This window comes from Cryptomeria japonica, chromosome 10 (genome assembly GCF_030272615.1).
Source record: "Cryptomeria japonica chromosome 10, Sugi_1.0, whole genome shotgun sequence".
Taxonomy (NCBI): Eukaryota; Viridiplantae; Streptophyta; class Pinopsida; order Cupressales; family Cupressaceae; genus Cryptomeria; species Cryptomeria japonica.
The window spans coordinates 398932051-398954529 of NC_081414.1; positions in this window are offsets into that span (position 1 = coordinate 398932051).

Below are 22479 nucleotides of genomic sequence, written 5' to 3' on the forward strand. Positions count from 1 at the left end.
CTGCAATTCATAGCTACATGACCGTAGTTATGACAGATTGTGCAAACCACATTCATCCTCTTTTCCATCTCATAGGGGCTACATTGGTTAACATAGGGTCTCTACCAATTAGGACTTCTTTGGTCATTAAAGGTTCTTTTCCAATCACCAACAGACCTCTGACTCATGTGAGGTACCAAAATATTTGCTCCATACCTGCACTCAATAGCTCTATGCCCATGCATGTTGCAAGTGTAACAATATCCATTAAAAGTTCTAGGCTTATATCCTTGATATGTATTATGTCTATAACCATTAGTAACATTAGATCTGCTTTTACAAACATTAGCAGTATGTCCTGGCTTATGACAATTGAAACATACAGGTTTATAAGGTTTCTTACTAGTGGATTTCTGAATTTTAGGTGCAGATTTTCCTTCCATGTTGCCCTTTGTACAAGAAGAATCACCATTCTCAAATGTAGTATAACCCAATCCAGTTGTGTCACCTTTCATCCTTTGTGATTGAATCTGTTCATCAAGCATGGTAGAAATTTTGTTAAACTTAGCAATTTTTTCATTAGCATCAACAAGTTCCTTTGTAAGGTCTTCATTCCTTTTCATAAGTCTCTCTCTAAGAGACATTGCCATATTCAGTTCTACCTTTATTTCTTCTTTTTCCTCATGCCAATGAGCATACAGGGTACCGAATTCCTGATTCAACTTAAAGGTCTCATGTTCTTTCTCTTTGATCTTGTCTTCTGCTAACCTCCTTGCTTCAAGTTCTTGACTCATTCTGATGGTTAGGGCTTATAGCTCTCTCCTCAAGTTAGCCTTCTCATCATTTAGTTTCTCCACTTCATCAACCAATGCATCTATGTTTGCTTCATCATAAGAACTGCTCTCAGAAACCTCCAACAGTTGTTTAGTTAACTATCTTCTCTTAGCAAGCGAAGCTTTATTCTTGCCTCTCAATGTTTCTAGGGCTTCCTCAGTTTCTGCAAGTTTATTAGACATCTCTCTATAGCTCATTCCTTCCCCCATGTCTACCTTAGGGATCCTTCCCAAGCGGTTAATCCTCAAGGAAGTTTGGCTCTGATACCAATTGATAAAATTATAAGGCACCAAGAGGGGGAGGTGAATCAGTGCAAGTAAAAACCTTAAGAATCTGATTACACCTCTTAACAACATTAAAATCAATAAGCATGCAAGGAAAGTAATCACATAAGCAAACACTACATAAAACATGTCAACCATAACACAATGATTTATACGTGGAAACCCAAAAGGGAAAAACCACGGTGGGAGTTAGTACCCACAAGATTCACTATCTGCAGAATAGAAATCTCTAACCAGTTAAGGTCTTATAAATATGTCCGGTTAGGAGCATACCCTGTTAGGAGTCACTCGGTGAAGGGATTTGATATGATGAGTCCTGTTAGGAGCAACCTCGCAAGAGGATTTATACTCGGATGTTGAGCTACCCTGTTAGGGGATTTACAGATTAAGGCCTGTCAGGACCTACTCGGTTAAGGGATTTTGCTACTGTAACTGTTAGGATAACAACATTTCAATGATCTTCATATAACACTTCTGTGTCTGATAAGATCCGCTTTAGCTCCTCCAAATCTTCAACAACACATCAATATAGAGCTTCACTAATCACCGCACAATCAAAATCTCAATATTAGCCTTCGATCTCATACCTCATCTCATAACTCATCACACTTTTTATAGACATCAACTTAGTCGGCTCATAACCTTGGAATAATTTCCTAGGTTCAATGAATCTAGACAAACTTACATTACACATCGAACTTGTGTCGGCCACTGACATAACAAACCAAAAAATAAAACAAAATTGTACCGGTTTACCGATCTTAGTGACTTTATCACTACCGGTTAAGTGTTCTTCTAGATAGCCTGCTCTGTACATCAAATCTCGATCACCTTGTTGAATCTGCTAATGCGGTAATGAATATAACACCAAATACTTGTCTCCATCACTCCTGTAAAACCGCATCATCCAACTCTTCATCAATTGCCTGTATTGGTTGCTTGAATGCAACTCTGTTCCAGTTAACCGGTTGAGGACCTATTTGTCAGTTCACTATTAAACTGTCTTCTCTACCATTTATGCTTTACCGGTTGGCTTACAAGACTTATGTGACTATAAAAACATAATTGCCATCAATGACAACATAAAACAAGTCACCAATCAACTCTTTACACCAAAACATCATCATCAAGCCAACAAAACCAATACAGAATGAAGTATTCCAGCATCCCAAAACAGATAAACCAACCATATCAACTATATGCAATCACCAGAACACCAAACAACTTTTTGCAACACCAAAATATAGGAATATGTTGACATCAATGACAACAACATATCCTAGTAGCAACAATATCCAACAGATAAGACCTAGTCCAAAGTTCGTAAAAATTCTCTAAATATATTATCCAACTTGATTGTTATATCGAATAGGTTTGGTTTAAGACCTTCTCCAAAGTTTGTAGAAATTCTCTAAATATATTATCCAACTTGATTGTTATATTGAATAGGTTTGGTTTCTATCTTGGGTTTATTGAATATTGTAGCAGGGTAGGAGCCTCTATGCTACTGCATTCCCCTATTAGAAATCTTTTTTATTCTTGATCATTAATAGTCTTCTCAAAATTGTTTGATAACTTTCTAGTTCTTTTCAAGTATGAGCTTGTCTTTTCTGGGATCTTCTCCTCATTTTCTTTACTTTCTCTCTTCTCTCAACAACACCCATTATGGTTCTCTCAGCAACACCCACATTGATGCACTCCAACGTCTTTTTTGCCACAATTTCTATTCTATTGTGGTGTCTTTATTCGCTTTCTATTATTTGTCTCTATCTTCTTTCTTCTCCATGTGTATTTGTCATTAAAATTTTCTTTCTTAGGTCAATTTTCTCCTTAATTTATCTTGTACTTCTTTTGTCTACTTTGTCCATGGGTTTTTTTAATTTTAGAGCTGCATTAGTTCTTCATTATTTCCCTTGGTAGTTATTTGGTAACTTTTTTTATTGGTCATATCTCTTAATGGGTCTCTTCCAGACCTCTTCCCCCTTTCCACTTTCCATCCCCTTGGTTCCTAACCCCCTCTCACAAGATAGACATGAAGAGGATAATTTTGCATCTTTTCATATCCTTTCCATCATTTCCTTTCTTTCTTTCTTTATCTACCATAAAGTTTTGAATTTGAAAATTTCTATATAATCCTCAACAAGAGCTAAATAGGGTCCCGACAATGGAACCAATGTTACCAAGAAATATGAGGCACATGCACGCACATGCACACACATGCACACACATGCACAAATACACACGCGCACACACCCACACATGCACACACACGCACACACACTTTATGCCTTTTTTTATATATTTCTTTTTTTTATCGGTAAAAGATATTTTTTTTGTAATAGTATATCAGGATTTAAGCCTGGCCCAAACCTAGTGGGGCTACAACTAGGGAGCCAACTCCCCTGAAAAAGAAAAGCACCACAGTGCAGAAACCCATTAAATGGTAAGCATATTATAAATTCATTTTGACTCTGTCTCTATCATGAGAATGCAGAAGAATATTGAAATTACCTTCTTTGTTTTATCTCTTGTCCCTCTTCCTCATCACCACTTTCCATCCTTCATCCTTCCCTTCAACACCTTGCAACTCACCCCTAGATTTTCTCGAAAAAGACCTCCCCCTTCAACCATGCTCTATAAACATGTTTGATTTTCAATTTTTTGTGTTGTAGGGAAACACTCAACATTAACACTTTCTTTTTTCGCATTCTCAACCTCTCCTATGGCCTTTTTGGGTTCCTTACCCTTTAACTCCTTTAACTCCTTTGGTGCATCACTGCCATCCTTTTCTACCAAGTAATGATGTGGAGAAACCTCCCTCCGCCAAGTCGCATGTTTGTGTTGCATCCTCTTGACACAATTTGCAACCAAATGTCTTGTAAGAAAACATCTTTTACATCTGAAAGGGATACCTTCATGATCCACTGGTGGCAACCAATTTCTATTTTCAAATCTTAGAGATAAGTCTATCGATGGAGCTCTAGTCATGTCCATCTCAAGCAAAATGCGTACATATGTAGATGGAGGAACACTAAAGAACCCTCATCCACCCCCAAAAATCTACCCATAGAATTACCAATAGCTTAAAAACACGAATCAAACCAAAACTGCAAAGGAAGGTTGGGCATCTTACCCGTATAGGAATCTTATCAAAGGATTCAATGACAAGGTTGAATGTCGATTACCAAGGTTTTAACATCAATAAGTGTTTGTCCTCCCAACTCCATTGATACTCACACAAGATTCTCTGCTTGTCATGTTTATTATCAAAGACTACCACAAAAACCCCTCAAGCCTCGAGGTAAATTTGAACATCTCCCTCCAAAACGAGGCTCCAAAACTTTGAAATCCATTGTGTAGATCACTGAGGCTTGGGTAAAAACCCTTGTATCTCTTGATCAGACCCATCTTTGTAAAAATATTTTCATTTTCCGTCACCTCTTTCCTAATCTCCTCTTCCAAGAAACTATCGACCTTTTTGGTGAGGGCTCAACCCACATTTTACCATTGGCATCACTTATCCTCTACACCCTACTTCCATCCTCTGTACGTTGCACACACCCATGTTCGTCTATCACCAATTTCATCTATATTGCTTGCCCTTTCTTCCCATCCCTAACATGTTTTCCACACCCACTTGTGTGCACCCTATCTGCCCACAAGGAGCACCCTTCTCCATTGGCATTCAAAAACATTGGAGCCAAGCCAATGCCCCAATAACCACTTCTAACACTCATAGGAACCACACGATCTTAAACCACTATATAAGAATAAGAAATCTATTCTTGCCTACCATCAATAAAAAAGGCCAATGAGATAGAGGGGCACCTCAAATCGTTGTGCCATTGTTCATGAGAAACCCTAGCCCCAAAAGAAGATCACAGTACCATCTCTTAATGAAGTTTTTCAATGCATTTCTTATATTCTTGTTACTTATATCTTATTACTCACTACTAGTGAATGTATATTTTAGTATACTTATATTTATCACATGGGATGTGACCCTTACAAAGTATCCCTAGCCTACATGTTATGTTCAAATTATCATGCTCCGCGAGTTTGATGCGGTGAGATGTGGCAAGATATTTGGAAGCCTAATTGGCTGCCCTTTTCCTGTCAACACCTTGTTAGGAGACAACCTTGCAATTGATGACCTCAACATTTGTGGAGTTAAGTAGATATAATAAGTATAGGAATCTATGGTGTTATGTTATTATATTAGTTTAGGGTCTTGGTGATCATACCTTTCTATGCAATGGTACCTGTTACTTCTTATTCATTGGACCCTTGAGTGGTCCATAATGATAGTCTATCTTGCATTATTTTACTTAATATTACTATTGGCAATTGACATGAGATCTTGAATATAGTTTTATGTTACTGTTAACTACATTTTTTGCTCAAGGTTGTGATACTTGGTGTATGTTTGTTCTTATTTCCTTTTGTATCTTATATTTTAACTATGGATGTGTTGCATCTAAAATAAATAAATTATGATTGAAATAGTAACTTAAAAATTGTTATTATTTTAGCAAGTTACAACATTAATTACATGCTAGTTTGAGTGCTATATGTTAATGCATGATAACTTCGGTAAGATAAATAATTGAATGAGAGATAAATGAAGTCTCTCATTCAATCATTTATCCTATCGATAATTATGATGAAAACCTTCAAGCAATTAATCCTTCACTTGATAACCATTCTTCATTTGTATATAATTAATCTTCTTAGTTCGATCAAATGCTTAATATCGATAATCATCCCACAACATTATTTGTGTTTACCGATTACTAAATCGGGTTAACCAATGCAATCCGATTTATATCGATTAACATATTTAATAGTAAACAAATGATTATCGAATTAACCAAACACCGATTAGTATCGGGTGTTAATATAAACTAACACCAATTGATATCAGGTTAAATGTGGACCGATTAATATCGGGTAGCAAAGTAAAGAAGCACCGATTGCTTTCGGGCTATTAAAGTTAAGCATACCCCGATAGTTATCGGTTGTTAAGGTAAACATATACCAGTTGACAAAAATTGTTAATATACACCGTTTGTTATTAATATAATTAGCAAAGGGGCACGATCAAGTAATGTCTTGATTAGTCATGACCGGTCAAGGCATTGCTTGATCGTACCCAGCTTGCTATATATATCAAATGGCATTTGTGAGAAAGGACATCGAAATTAATAAATGCTCCTCTCATTTGCCATACAAAAGAAGATAGCCAGATTTATATTTTAAATCAGTATTACATAAAACAACATATTATCAACTAGAATATAACTTGCATATTGAATGTAAATTGAACATCATTTAACATGGTATTAGAGCTATAGTTAAATCGAACCTGAGGCTATTCAATTTTGCGGAAAATTCAAATCAAGCATATATTCAACATCACAATTCTTTCAATGGCTAGTGCTATCAGATTTGAAGACAGACTCGGAGGAGGTGATGACTTCTCAGCAAGAAAGTTCAGAATTTAAATGAATCTAAAAGAAATAAAATCGAATCATTTGTAAAAACTGAAACTGAAGAACCTAAGACTGAACCTGACAAAACAACTTGGAGAGAGGGAAATGAAAAGGCTATTAAAATCATAGTTGATGGGGTAAGAAACAATATTATGCCCATCATAAGGAAGCATGAAACAACCTTCAACATTTCAAAGCACTTGAAGATGCATTTGAGATATCTAATGCCAATAGAACCTTGGCTCTAAAAAGAGAAATAAATAACATAGCCATGATCAAAGGAGAATCAGTCAATGCCTACTTCATGCGAATATCTGCCCTAAGGGATGAACTAGCGACCCTTGGATATGATATCCAAAGAAAAGAATTAACACTCATTGCTCTAGATGGGTTGCCTAGCATATGGGAAACATTCGTCCAAGGCATCAGTGCAAGGGATGAATTTCCAAAATTTGATAGGCTAAAGGCTGACTGTCTCCAGGAGGAATCAAGGCAAAATAAGAAAGGGATCAAGCAAAAGAATATAGATGAAGATCTCCAAGTTCTAAATACAAACTTAAACAAGAAAAGTAAGCAGAAACAATTCAGGAAGAGAAAAAGTCGTCACAGCAAGAACACCTTCAAGAAGGACCTTTCTCAGATTCAATGTTACAGATGTGACAAATTTGGGCACTATGTTGTCAAATGCCCAGAAAGAGCTAAGCAAGCCACATTTGCCAAAACAGGAAAATCCAAAAGGGAAGAGGACCCTGAGAAGTATGTACTCCATTCAACACTCACAAACCAAGCATGTAATAAAGTTAACTCTTGGGTGATCGACAACGGCTCATCCAGACACATTACAGGATTCAGAGAAGTACTAGACTCCATGAAAGAGGAGAATGATGAGGAAGTAACTATCGGATATGACTCTACACATCCAGTCAAAGGAGTTGGAACCTGCACCGTCAAACTAAAGTCAGGTGTATCATTACAACTTAAAGGAGTACTATATGTACCAGGCATTAAGAGAAATCTAGTCTCAATATCAGCACTGGAGGACAATGGATACAGAGTGACCTTCATGGACAACAGAGTATTGGCTTGGCCAAAGAACTCATCCATCAAGAAAGCTAAAACGATTGGTCAAAGACAAGGCTACTTGTATGAGCTATGCACAGAGCCCAACTTAGCCCTAATTCATGAAACTACAAATGCTAATGAAGTCTAGCATAGAAGACTACGCCACCTAAATTTTAGAGCTTTATCATCAATGGGAGACCTTGTCACAGGTCTACCTAAGTTAAAGCAATATCATTCAGGGGCATGCAAAGGATGTGCCCTAGGTAAAAATACTAAGGGTGCTTTTCAGAATAGTACTAGGAAAACAAGTAAAATTTTAGAGTTAGTTCATTCTGATGTATGTGGACCTATGTCTGTGCCTTCATTGGGGGGTTTTTTGTATTATGTAATATTTGTTGATGACTACTCTAGGAAAACTTGGATCTACTTTCTGAAATGTAAAGAATCAGAAGATATCCTTAATAGGTTTAAAGAATTCAAATCACTAACAGAGAACTATTCTGGTAACAAAATTAAAACCCTAAGAACTGATAATGGGGGGAAATACACATCAGAATTATTTAAAGAGTTTTGTAAAAATTTAGGGATTAAGAGGGAGTTAACAATACCCTATAACCCTCAACAAAATGGGATAGCTGAGAGGAAAAATAGGACAATCGTTGAAGCTACCAAAGCTATGATTCTTGATCAGAATCTAAATGTCAATCTTTGGGCATAAGCAACTAGCACTACTGTATATATTCAAAACAAATGTCCTCACTCTCATCTTGAAGATAAGACCCCTGAGGAAGTCTTTACTAAATCAAAACCTGATATTAGCCACCTTATGATATTTGGATGCCCTGTCTATATTCATGTACCTAGGGAGAAAAGATTAAAATTCGAGCCTTCTGGAAAAAGGGGAATCCTTGTAAGATATAGTGAAACCTCCAAGGCCTACAAGATCTATATACATGATCAAAAGAATATTGAACTAAGTAGGGATGTGATCTTTGAAGAAGACTTAGCATTCAAAAGAGCCCAAAGCTCCCTAGACCCTGAAGTCTATATCCCCACCCCTAGCATAGATAAAGATCCTACTTCTAAGCTTCAGAGGGAGAATCCTAAGGAAACTATAAGTGAAACTGAAAGTCCACCTAGAGAAAACCTCAAGAAAAGACCACTATGGGCCACCAAGACTGTAGAAGAAGCTCAGAAGTTTGTTGCTCCTTTAGGAACCTTCAGGGAAAGCAAAAGGCCTAATAAATTCACTAGCTATGTTGCCCTTATGAATAATCTCTCTAAAGCCGAACCAAATAATGTATCAAATGCACTTGAACATCAAGTATGAAAGGATGCCATGTCTGAAGAGTATCAGTCCATTATGAAAAATGATGTTTGGGAGATTGTTCCTAGGCCAACTAAGAAATATGTGGTTTCATCTAAATGGCTTTTCAAGATCAAACATGCTGCAGACGACAGTATTGAAAAACACAAGGCCAGATTTGTAGCTAGAGGGTTCCCACAAAGGGAAGGAATAGATTATGAAGAAACTTTTGCACCTATTGCCAGGTATACATTAGTAAGAGTTGTATTAGCCATTGTAGCAGCAAAGGGGTGGAAGGTACACCAAATGGATGTTAAGACAACTTTTCTAAATGGCGAGATCTCAGAAGAAGTCTACCTAGAGCAACCTGAAAGGTTTCAAATTCATGATGCAGAGTCTCATGTGTGTAGACTCAAGAAATCTCTCTATGGGCTTAAACAGGCTCCCAGGGCCTGGTATGAAAGAATTGACACCTATCTCTCAGGACTAGGCTTCTCCAAAAATGATGCAGATTAATCTCTACTACAAAAGAAATAAAGGTGATATGCTAATATTGATTTTATATGTTGATGACTTATTAATCACAGGAAATGATCACCTTATAGATCAATGCAAGAAAGATCTATCCAAAGAATTTGATATGAAGAACTTGGGACTCCTTCATTACTTCCTAGGATTGGAAGTATGGCACAATTCTGACAACATTATACTAAACCAAGGAATGTATACCTTGGATATTTTGAAGAGATTTGGAATGCTAAAGTGTAGACCCATGACCTCTCCTATGGAAACCAATTTACATAAACTTAAAGAAGAAGTAGCAGAGTCACAACCCACTGACCCTACTCAATACAGACAGATGATTGTGTCCCTGATGTACCTGGTAAATACAAGACCAGATATCTGTTATGTAGTTAATGCTCTAATCAGTTTATGTGTGAACCGAAGGAGATACACATGGTTGCAGTAAAACACATTATGAGATACCTACAAGGTACCCTAAACCTTGGTCTCAAATATGAGAAAGTTGATATAGACCTACATGGATTTACAGATTCAGATTGGGCTGGAAGTGTGACTGGCAGAAAAAGCACTTCAGGGTGTTGCTTCAGTTTAGGTTCAACTATGATATCTTGGATCAGCAGGAAGCAATCTTCTGTAGCTCAAAGCTCCACCGAGGCAGAATACATTGCAGCTTCTATGGCTGCCCAAGAGGCAGTATGGCTTAGGAAGTTGCTTGTGGGGTTGTTTGGAGAACCTATGAAACCCACTGTTATACATTGTGACAACTAGAGCTGCATAAAAAATTCAGTAAATCCAGTGTTCCATGACAGATCCAAGCATATAGAGATTCCATACCACTATGTGCGAGATATGGTAGACATGAATGCAATCTAATTAGAATATGTTTGTACAGGAGATCAAATTGCAGATATTCTGACCAAACCTCTTTTCAGAGTGAAGGTTAATCACTTCAGAAAAGGATTAGGTATGATAGAAAGGTAATTTTCTTTGTAATCTATATTTGCATATCTATAAGATGTTTAATGTGTAAACTTCTTTGTCATGATAGGACATTTTTTTTTGATTTTATCCCCTGGGTTCATATCTAAGAGGTGACGATCTCTCAAGATAATGAACACTTGTATGTAGACATTATAAGGTGACGATCTTATGATGCCCAAACCAGTTATAATTTTGGATCTCTGGTGTGTCATGGATGTGCCATGATTGTGTTGTGATAAAACATTTGTATAAGGTATTAGTGCACGTATCACAACTTGGATAAGATGATAATTTAATCCTTCTCATATGATTATCCTTAAATATTGTGTGTTTAGGAAATACTAATATCACATGCTTAGGTGATATCCTATCATCACAAGATTGACGTGATGGACATTTGTATCACGTGTTTAGGTGATACTTCATATCATGTGATTAGGTGATATGATTTTCTAGAGAGTCAGATTGAGTGAAGAATGCAAACTATCATTTGAATTGTGATGCTTGAATATATTGTTTGCATTTATCTTACCTAGCTAAGAGGGAGTGTTAATGCATGATAGCTTCGGTAAGATAAATGATTGAATGAGAGATAAATGAAGTCTCTCATTCAATCATTTATCCTATCGATAATTATGATGAAAACCTTCAAGCAATTAATCCTTCACTTGATAATCATTCTTCATTTGTATATAATTAATCTTCTTAGTTCGATCAAATGCTTAATATCGATAATCATCCCACAACATTATTTGTGTTCACTGATTACTAAATCAAGTTAACCAATGCAATCCGATTTATATCAGTTAACATATTTAATAGTAAATAAATGATTATCGAATTAACCAAACACCGATTAGTATCGGGTGTTAATATAAACTGACACCGATTGATATCGAGTTATATGTGCACCGATTAATATCAGGTGGCAAAGTAAAGAAGCACCGATTGCTTTCGGGTTGTTAAAGTTAAGCATACACCGATAGTTATCGGTTGTTAAGGTAAACATATACCGGTTGACATCAATTGTTAATATACACCGTTTGTTATTAATATAATTAGCAAAGGGGCACGATCAAGTAATGTCTTGATCAATCATGACCGGTCAAGGCATTGCTTGATCGTACCTAGCTTGCTATATATATCAAATAGCATTTGTGAGAAAGGACATCAAATTAATAAATGCTCCTCTCACCTGCCATACAAAAGAAGATAGTCAAATTTATATTTTAAATCGGTAATACATAAAACAAGATATTATCAACTAGAATATAACTTGCATATTGAATGTAAATTGAACATCATTTAACACTATATTGCAACATGTAGCTTGTGTATGCTAGTTTAACAAAGCACAATGTTAGGAGTGGCATGTGGCTTTTGTATGTCTTTTCTAGAAAGAAAAATGTTAGGAGCCACACATCTTGTGTATGCTTTATCTACAAACCATGATGCCATGAGTGGAATGTGGATTTTGCATTTCTTTGCAAAACCCAATGTCATGCTATGTGGGGCTTTTTTATGCTTTTTCTACAAAGTGCACATAAAGGACTATTTGATAATCATGACCATGAATTCCCTCCTTATAAATGACTTGATGTTAATCGAATAATGATGTATTGTGTAAATTTGTGAACTATAAACATTTCTTTTAATCATTTATGAGTTTCATACTTTCTTGTGTGAACCGATACTTTTTTTAAGGTAAACACTTTTGATTTAGAGTTATGAACTAGTGAGGTAAAAAATGTGATACCTCATCCCCCAACATAGAAGTCAACAATAATAGCCCAATGGGTTCTAAAACTAGGTGACAAGAATCAAAATACCATAAGTTAACCATCACATTGTGCCAATATAGGCTTGTGTAAGCCAATGATTATTATTATCCTTGTTCATATAATTTAAACCATAAATCTTTAGTATTTTTTATCATGTAGCCCTTGGGATTGTGTTTGTTTTATTATTGAAATCGCTAACATTTATCTACTTTATTGTGGGAATTGAGATTTCTTTTCTTTTGGTATTTTTGAATTTATGGTGGCTTAGATATATTACTTTTGTTTGTAAATGTTGGTCCTTGCGTTGTAATCTTCTTCCTATCATGAATATGGAGAACACCCTTTGACAAAGTGTATATAAGCAAGTGGATGCAAGAAACTTTAAAGAATGGAAGTAAATGTGGATCAATTTTGATACAATCAACATATCCAATTACCTTCTTAGTGATATATTCTTTTGGCACAACTACCTCATAGAGGTTAATACCCTTATACAAACAAGAGGTGAGTTCATTATAGAAACACATAGAGAGGTTCCTATGTTTGCATAGGTTATGACACCATAATTCCATCGAGCATATGGATCATTGGTTTTTGATTAATTGGTCTTGTTGTGTGTTTGTTGCATCCCTATAGACCTATGTTTTAACCATGCGTTGTTATCCTTGTAATGTAGATGCATGAAAATATGTGTCATGACGAAAAAGTTGGATTGAGTGTATCTATTGGAGTTATTTGTTCAACCCCACAAGCCCATGGATAACATCTAAGGAAAAAAACTATCACATATGAAGAGAATAAACCATGATTAATGCTATGCAACCCTAAGAGAGAGAATTGATTCAAAGAGGAATTTGATATGTGGATTAACATATAATTAAAGTTGATAGATTATAATGAATGAATGACTTGCTTTATAGAAAGTAAGAGAAACCTAATCTAAAATTAGGAAACTAAAGATTAGCTCAAAGAACTAAAGATTATCTCAATTAAGTGAAGTTATTATTGGTATGGAACCTCATTTTGAATTGTAGAAATCTTATCACAGATAATATTTCTTGGAATGTGAAGGATGGGAAGAAAGCTCTCTTTTGGTCGGATTCATGGGGTGGGTATCAAGCTTTAAAAAAAGAGATGGGGCAAAGTAATTTAAAGGCAATGTTTGAAGCAAGGTGGGGCCTTTTTGTGAGCGATTATATTGAGATGGTAGATGAAAACTTTCCATTGTGTTGGAAATGCAAATTTTTTTATGTTCTTCCAACAGATAGAGAAAAAATTAAGTCTCTAATGGATATTCTTCAAAAGAGATTTTTGGCTTTAAAAGAAGGGTTTGATTCGATCATTTGGATTGGAGCAAATTTTGCTAACTATAATTCTAAGGATGGATACAAATCTATAGTTGACAACTAGAATATAGAAAGAACTGAAATTCATATCTCTCTTTGTTGGGACAAGAAATGTCTTCCAAAAGCAGGTTATTTTGCTTGGGCAGCTTTACAGGGTAGGATTCCAACAACAAAATGGTTTAAGAAGATAGGCTACTTAGGTCCTTCAAAGTGTGTGCTATGTGAATTTGAAGAAGAATCAACAAATCACATTTTACTGACTTGTCCTTTTGCCTCCAAATATTGGTAGTGGTTATGTGCTAAATTAGGTTGGAAATCTGCCCTGCCAAATGACATTTTGAGTCTATTCAAAAGTTGGCCCATTCTTTACAGATCAAGTTTATTTAATTCATTATGGATATCCTCTCCATTTGTTTTAATTTGGGAGATTTGGAAGGAAAGAAATAGAAGAATTTTCCAAGGGGAAAAAATGCCTTAGGAATCTTTTATTAATAAACTAGAAGTGACCATTGTAAAATTAGTTAACAGTGACCTTTTTTCACATTCATCAGATAATTCCCATTTTTTTCATTGGGATAGCTTAATGAAAAAAAATTGGTTTGGATTAAAAACTCCACCTTTTGTTGGAAAAGGAGAAGAGGAAATAGTCAAAATAGAGCTTCAGCGGTTTGGGCACCTCCAAAGGATGGATGGTTTAAGTTGAACTTCGATGGAGCCTCCAAAGGTAACACAGGTGCTTCAAGAGTAGGATGTATAATTCATTCATCAGATGGGGTGATAGTTGCTAAAATTAGCAAAAGCTCTAGCAAAGGATACTAATAATGTAGCAGAAATTCAAGCAACCATTGAAGGGTTGGCATTATGTAGAGAACTTGGCATCAAGAAAGTTGAAGTTGAAGGTGATTCAACTATTATAATTAATGCTTTAAGGATAGGCAAAACTCCCAATTGGACACTTAATTCCTTTTTAAGTAGAGCTTTTGAATTACTTAAGAATTTTGAAGCCTTGACGATCAATCATATCTTTAGAGAAGCTAACGATGATGCAGATTAGTTACCCAATAAAGGAGCAGATGGTGTTAACAAAAAATTTATCAGAACTTCTTTTCCTTTGGAGATTGAAGCCTCTGATCCTATTTGAGGGTGTTTTATGTTAACATTTGGTTCTAGTTTAATTCCAAAAGATACTTCTTAGTCTTGAAATGATAATAGTGGTGATTTTGGCAAATTTCAAAATTCAAAATAAACAAGATTTTCAAAAAATAAAGTTGACCAAGTTATTAACTATTTTAATCACCATTTTTTTCCTTTACCAGTCAAATTGCCTTCAACGATAGTTTTGATGGGATTGGGGGTATTACTTTATAAAAGTAAATTTATGGTTGGAATTAATGCTAGTGGCTAGATTTTCAAAAAGGTCTCAGCGGCAGGTTAATATTATATGTATTGGCTGAGGTGGTGGAGTGCTAAGTTTAAAGATATTGATGCAATCAATAGCCAAAAATCAAATCTAAAACCATCAAATGGCAGATCTTTATGATTTGCTAGGTCTTGTCAATCACTCTGCTAAATGAAGTTAGTAGTCTTTGGTCTAGTGTTATATATAATTTAGGTAGTCGACACATTTGGTGGCATGTTTTTTATTAATGTAAAAGCGGGTTTTGAAGGGGCCCCGAAACCCTTTACAGAAGGATCTTACAAGATAAAAGCATTAAGAAACAAGGATAAACAAACAAAAGAAAAACTAACATAAAAACTAGAGAAAACCAGCTAAAGCCCCAAAAAACCAGCAAAAACTGGCCAGACTTGACAAAAGGAACTAATTTATATTTTTCAATATTAATGAGTATCAATTCAACATTATGGATATATTTGATTTGTCCGACGAAGATGGAGCATTAATTAGAAATGATGGAGAATTGCAGTGATAGGACTTGACAAGGAAAGTTGCCTCCACTTGAGGCTTTCCTTGGGATTACAAATGGAATTGAATGTGTCTTTGCCTCTTTGTCAAGCTTTCAGTTAGACATATTTCAAATCTGTCATATTGAATTTTTCTCTACAACTAAAGGTTCTCTTCTGTGAGTGGTGTTGTAGGCGATTTTCCTTGTGATTGCAGGTGCCAAAGATGACCAAATTCAATGAATACCCCCATTTGGCTTCTCTCATCCAAGAGACATAAGGCTTTTTTAGGGAACATTAAGGAAAAAAGGATGCATGAGGTCCTCAATGAATCACAATTTGTAATTGCCAGAGCTGTAAATATAGGGTAAATATGGAAATCCCAACCATGTTTGTTGCTACTCTCCTTTACTTTGGGCCACATTTTGTAATTGCCAGAGCTGTAAATATAGGGTAAATATGGAAATCCCAACAATGTTTGTTGCTACTCTCCTTTACTTTGGTTTGCCCAAAGACAAAACTGAGAGGCTTTGTAGGAAAGTATTTAAGGAAGATTTGTTGGGTGGCTTGAGTAACGTCCTGCAGAATATCGATGAAAAATTGACCATCCCTCTACCTATAGATTTCAAAGTTACTATCAGAAACGAGAAACCTCCCCCTAGGTTTCCCATTTTATATTTTGAGAATGAAAGAATGTTTAAAGAAAGGCATTTCATTATAAAAGAGAATGCAAATTTCCTCTGGGCAATATTCAAATTGACAAAAACCCCAGAGGAAAATTGGATAAGGAAGTATCTAGAATTTCATGGGCTAACATGACTTGCTTCAGATGAAAGAGTGGACGATTGGGAAATTGAACTGAACGATGTCTTTGCTCGTGGGGGCCTTGAGCCTACGGAAAAGATTGACTACTTTCCAAAACCTCCTAAAATTGAGTGGGGTAGGCGGATTCCGACGATAGTCTACTGGGTGGACACTTAAATTATCTTTGCTCCTGCTACGCTAGTGTCCGGTCCCTTTTCTCCAGTGTAGCTTTGTTGTGGCTCTTCTTGGTCGGGTTTGGCATTTTTAGATTGCTCTTCTTTCCTGTAAATGTCTTAGTTTATTCTCTGGTTATCTGCCAACTCTATGTGTGGAAGATGGTTTTTTGGTTTGCCCCTATAGTTTTTTGGGCATTTAATGTATATTTTAATTGGGGCGTGTTTCTTCCGACCTCTTTAGATAGAAAAAAACTTAAATGTATTTCTTTCTTTTATATATATAAAATATCTTTGGCCTTGGCCCTTTATTGATCAAAAAAATAAAATCTAATAAACGATAAAAAACACTTAAGTTGCTTAAGTAAATAAAGTAATTAAATGACTTAGTTAATTAAATAATTAGATAATATCCTAAATATTGTTACATCCCCCTTAAGATTAATTTAGGGAGAAGTTAAAAAGCTAATGAAGAATGCAAAGATTGAAACATGAACAAGATCCAACAACAAAGGCCTGATTAGGTACCCATGTACAAACTAATGCAACTCCCACAAACGAAGAAAATAAGAAAAACCCATTAGGAGAAAACTCCTCGCCAAAAGAGAGAAAATACAATAAATGCACTAGTGAAAGAAGGATAGGATGATTCAATGTGACTCCCTAAGGATTGCTTCTATTATAATAGTACAATCAATGTCCCCCAATGAGAAAGAAAATAAGGATAAGAATCCCCCCACTAAAGAAGTAGCTCTTGTGCCAATGATGAATGCCTAAAGATAGAGCATGATCTCCAACCCGCAAACAACATTTCTCTTCTTAGAAAGAAACAAATCCATTGGAGATATGAGAAGCCACTCTCATAAATTGGAAGTAGTAGGAATCCAAATCCAAATACTATGTGTCTCTGGAAACTGCTCAAATGCCACTATGTCCATGAAAGATGAAGATTCCACAAACTAATAAGGTACATGTCCAATAAATGTAGGAGGTGACAAAATAGAACTCTATGAAAATTAATGAAGAACAATCTCAATGGGCAATAAAAATGGGTTGACAACACTGATGAGGTTATCAATAAAGAAGAGATGAATGTCCTCAAAATAATCCTCCAAATCTGCAATATGAGACTCCACACACAATGATGACATGTCTACAAGGTACGAATCCTAAGTAGTTGTGTCTGTAAGAATGGTGTCCTACTACACCAAATCAATGTAGACCATGCATGTGCAAATACCATGTTCATCAAGAACAACAGAAGATGAAGATTCAGATGGTGTCTTAATATAAGGATTGAGAACTAAGAGACAAGTATTTAATCCATCAGGACATGAAAGACTTGTGATATACTCAAACATCTCAAAAGTAACATGATCATAGGGTATGCAACCTACATGTGCAAGGGGAATAAGATAATATAGTGCAAGATCCTCTAAAAATGGAAAGATATGAGGGTCTTATTGTCACAAAGGATTGCACCCTAGCTCAATGTAAACTCAACTATCCTGTGAAACATGGGATCATCCTCAGGCTGTGGATCACCTATGACGAGGATGTGTTGGAACCATCAGCTTGTACGGTTGTCATTGATGTCAAACTTGATTATCCTGATGGATGTTGGTCCAAATATGCTCTTGGTTGTTGTAGTTGTGTTTTGTGTAGTAGATTGAGTTCAGTACTCTTGGTGTTGGTTGTGGCATTTTGTTTTGTAGTTATCTATGTTCTCTGGTAGGAAGTGTGTGTGTTAGAATGGTTTGGGAAGCTTTCGGTGCCCTCCAAATATGTTGCAGATTGTGTTGGACTTTGTGGATGTGGTTTCATGGCATGTGTAGTATTCTCAGTGGGATGATGGAATCTTTAATCCTCAAGCTAAATGTGTCAAAGAAATGTTAAAGTTTGATATGGAGAATTATAAACCAGTTACTACCCCTTTTGTTGTTGGTTGTAAATTAGGCAAAGATGATACATCTTCAGATATTGATCAAAAGAAGTATCGATCTATGATTGGAGAACCGCTATATCTAACTGCCTTTATATCAAATATTATGCAGGTCGTATGTTCAGTTGCGATATTTTAAGCTAGTCCAAAGTAAACTAATGAACAAGTAGTGAAGAGGATTTTTAGGTATATAAAAGGGACTATGGATTTCGGACGTTGGTACAAGAAACATGGAGATTTCATGTTGAAAGCATATACAGATGTTGATTGGGTCGGAAGAATTGATGACAAGAAAAGTACTAGTGGTGGTGCATTCTTCTTTGGGAGATAGATTGGTTTCATGGATAAGTAAGAAGCAAGAATCAATGTCATTATCTACTACAAAAGTTAAATACATTGCAACATCATCTTGTTGTACTCAAGTTATATAGATTAAACATACTCTTAAGGATATCAGAGTGATATATGATGAAATTTTTCTTATTATGTGTGATAATACTAGTGCTATAAACATTTCAAAGAATCCAGTTATGCATTCAAGAACAAAACATATCTCAATTCGCTATCATTTCTTAAGAGAGACGATTGTAGAGAAAGAAGTTAGATTGGAATGCATTTCTACAAAAGAATAGGTAGTAGATATTGTTACAAAGGCGTTGGCAAAGGATACTTTTGAGCATCTCAGGTAGAAACTAGGGGTTATTGCCCTTCCTTTTTTCTAACTAGATGCATTATCCTTTATCCTTTAATGCTTATCCTTTATCTCCTAGATTGATGTTGTTGTTGCTCTAAGGGGGAGCATTTGTGTGTGTTGGTCAGTATGTTATGAAGTGTCCTTTGTCATTGTTGTCAAAGGGGGAGAGAGAGTTGATGTGAGATTAGAAAGAGAGTTGTGAGATTGGAGAGAAAGTTGTATGGGAAAAAGAGAATTGTTGCAAGATTTGCTAGAATTGTTCAAGCATTGAATTCAAGTGTTGCTATCAATGACAAAAGGGGAGATTATTGGAAGCATGAGCTTGTATAGTTGTCATTGATGTCAAACTTGATTATTCGGATGGATGTTGGTCTAAATATGCTCTTGGTTGTTGTAGTTGTGTTTCGTGTTGCAAATTGAGTTTAGTACTCTTGGTGTTGGTTATGGCATTTTGTTTTGTAGTTATCTTTGTTCTCTGACAGGAAGTGTGTCTGTCAGAATGGTCTAGGAAGCTTTTGGTGCCCTTTGGATATGTTGCAGATTGTGTTGCGGTTTAGTGGATGTGGTTTCATGGCATGTGTATTATTCTCAATATGTTACTCAAGTGGTTTCTTTGTTCAGCAAGAGAGCTTTGTTGATCTATGTTTGAGATATTCAGTTCTGTTATGGCTCAATGTATCCGATTAATTTATCTTAATTGGATCATATTCTTTTGGTCCGGATATAAGTTGGAAGTTGTATTGAGATATTGTTAAGGGTCTCACCATGGCGTGTGGAGATTTGCATGAAGTATTTTGCATTGGAAGATGTTTTGTGGTCGACTGATTGCTATATCTACACATTATGTTTGGTAATGACTTTGGAGAATGTATTAGCATGTGTGGATGATTGGATTTATCTTGGAACGATGTATTGTAATATATTTTAGTTCCCTCTTTGTCCTAGAGTGACCGCTTTGAGTATTTTTGGTTTGGTGGCTTATTTTGTGTATTATTGCTTATTTTATCTTGGTTGACCCTCAATTAGGTTTCTAATGCTCTATCTCATATATAAGATATGTGAATGGATGAGTTGAATAGTAGATTGTGTGTGAATTGATGAGAAGTGTATGTGAATGATATGCAAGCATATTTGAGTTTGTGAATGTGTGAACATCAAATTAAGAAGAGCTTTGAAAGTGACATATTTAGTAAGACATTGTGTTGTGATAGTAGAGGTTATGAGAGATGTTTTCCATGATGTTGGTCACTTGATCCAATTGTTCAAAGACAATTTCATGTTCAGGGGAATCCTTCTCAATTTCACTTAGTTATTTCATTTGTTGTTAATTGAAAGTGATCCCTTCGATAGCAATGTGTATCTTGCCCTAAAGCAATGAGCCTCAGTTGTGCAAGTCCTTCTATCTTGCCCTAAGGCAATGTGTCTTAGTCTTGCAAAGGTGTTGTTGCTCCTTGGTATTAAGCCTAAAACTTTGTAATCGTTCTAATTCATATTGTGTGTTAGATTCTCACCAAGGTTTTTGCCTGTTTGGATTTTCCACGTAAATCTAGTGTTCATGTGTTGATGATTAATGTTTTATTGCTAAGTTAGTTGATGTTGTTTATAATTAATCTATTTTGAAGTTAAGGATTGATTAAACATGCAACTTGTTGCTTCAACAATGCATGAATGAGACATCAGATGATTCCTAAACAAATCACAGTAATTGCATCAAATATCATTCATTCGCCATGAGAGATAAGAACAAATGAGAAGGAAAGTCGTTGTCTTTTATTGAAAAATTAAGTTGTTAAAATGTGGAAAATTGTTCTAAAACTAAAAAGCTTTTTGAAAAATGAATTACAATACTGTCACACCTTTTTCTGGTTGTTAAAATGTGGAAAATTGTTCTAAAACTAAGAAGCTCTTTGAAAAATGAATTACAATACTATCACGCCTTTTTCTAGTTGTTAAAGCAAGAAGAAAGAACTAAGAAAGAAGAGAATATAAGATGTGTTTATATGCAACAATTCTTCTTTCTTCAACTAGGAGATGAAACTGGAGCTGATCTCTAGTTTTGACCTGCATGAGGGCTTGAAATATGCTTCAACTATTGTCTTTGTCTTTGGTTTATCCATCATCCTACATGAGAAAATCTCCTTTGGTTGTGCAAAAGGGAAAATCATGCAAAAATAGTCTCATAATTGCTCCAAACTGGTTGATTATGTTCCTAAAACTCCCCTCAACTGATGTCCTACCCATGTGGGGTCTCTAACTAGGCTTAAACTACTACGTCACCAAAACTCAACTTTCCAACCCTCGTGTAATGCCCCTCCCATCTGCTCTTCTGCATTTCATATTTCTTTATGTGGATTTGGCTTTATGTCGTGGATTGTATCTCTTGGAGCTTGGATGTGGATCATTTTGTGTTGTTTGATCTTGCTTTGGACTTTTCATTATTGTCGTGCATGTGACTTTGAGTGTTTATCTTATGCTCAATTTTGATGTATGTCTTGTGATGTGTTGGATTGCTTCATGGTTATTTGATTATGTTGTTTTTGATTATGGGAAAATTAGGTTTTGAAGGGGCCCCGAAACCCTTTACAAAAGAACCATAAAAGATAAAAGCATTAAGAAACTAAACGAGATAGATAGCGAAAAAACCAACAAAGTGTTGGGCAAAAGCCAACACAAAAGTCCAACACAACCAGCAAAAATAGAAAAAGACAAATTACATTATGTTTTTAAGGGCATTAGCCAATTTCTCGCTAATCCCTTGCATTTCTTTGATATTCTCCCTGAGAATTGGGATTTCCTTAGAAGAAGCCAATGCAACATTTTTTAGGCTCGCCTTGGTCCTTTTAGCCGCACCTCCAAGAGCACTTTCCACATTCCCAAGCTCAGTAGCAACCTCTTCATCAAGGTCCACAATAGACTTGGTAGGGTTGGGACTGTCAAGGTATTTGGCTATTTCCTCCATGTTTCTAGTCTCAGAGTTGAGGATCTCTGGGATCAAAATCAAGAAATTCTTCATGGCAGCCTTCCTTTCCTCCAGCTTGCTAATTAGATGTGTGCTTCCTTCTTGTGTCTGGTTGTGAGAACCATTGCATGATTGATTTGGGTACTTGACTCATTGGGTAGTTGTTATGGCATGATCCAAACCTAATGTATTTCGATGACTTAGATAGATCTAATTCATGATGTGGTATTATCATATGTTAAATGTTTATTTGAGTAATGATTAGAATTACTAGATTAGTGAATCATATTTTATGTTATTTTAATTTGATGAGATATTATGTTACTAATGATGCTATGATGTTGACCCCATCTGGGGGATATTTATATGCTCATTGATGTAGAGAAATAATATTCATGATGTTAATGCAATTAAT